This window comes from Odontomachus brunneus, unplaced genomic scaffold, assembly GCF_010583005.1.
Source record: "Odontomachus brunneus isolate Ranch 3 - 2012 unplaced genomic scaffold, Obru_v1 Obru_scaffold_229, whole genome shotgun sequence".
In the NCBI taxonomy this organism is placed as follows: Eukaryota; Metazoa; Arthropoda; class Insecta; order Hymenoptera; family Formicidae; genus Odontomachus; species Odontomachus brunneus.
This window is the reverse complement of record NW_022639679.1, coordinates 31943-32722: the sequence shown is the minus strand read 5'-3', so window position 1 is coordinate 32722 and position 780 is coordinate 31943. Positions and strand designations below refer to the sequence as shown.

General features: G+C 20.1%; 1 protein-coding gene across 1 annotated transcript in view; it reads left to right on the top strand.

Annotated features, from left to right (window-relative positions):
• LOC116852486 overlaps positions 1-780 on the top strand; it is a 45186-nt gene that overhangs the window by 32104 nt on the left and 12302 nt on the right. The window lies entirely within an intron of this gene.

Sequence of the window (780 nt, the reverse complement as noted above, 5' to 3'; positions counted from 1 at the left end):
AAAATTTAAAGAACCTACTATTTGCGTAAAGTTACATATATGCAAAGTGGAAGTTGAATGAAATAAAATTATTCTAATTAAACAAATTTATTTTTAAAAGATTATTGTTTTTGTAAAAAAATATGTGATATCCGAAAAAATTACTTTTTAAAAAAAGTATAAAAAAGAAGCCAAGTGCACGTGCTTTGTCGTATTGTTTTAAAATTTACAAAAAAATCTTTACATAAAAAATTACAACAAAATCTGATTAAAAATTTAAACAACATAAGAAAACTAAAAGCAACTAAAACATATTTTAAAAATTATTATTTAAACAATCTTTTTGCCCGATCAATTGTATATTCGAAAATACTTTACTGAAAAATGCAATAAAAAAAACATTTTAAAATAATTATACTAAAAAGTTGTTACTCAGAAAAATTGTCATTACAAAAAATATTAAAGAAGCAACTGAACAAAAATTGTATAACAGTTGGCTATTTACAAAAAAAAATATAAAGGATAAAAATTGTTACTTAAAAAAACTGTTATGCAAAGAATCTTTAAAAAAAAAATATAACAAACAAATCCTGTTAAAAGATATTTTACAAGTCTTTACAAAAATATTAATTTTGAGCTATTTAATAGCTATTTAATTTTGTACTCTCTACAAAAGTAATGATATAAAGAGGTTTACGCCAAGTGCGAATGATTAATCATTAACATTTCAGTTCTCACTTTTATAAACACAAATTCTTTTAACTATATAAATATTTAAAGTAGATAAATATTAAGAAAAAC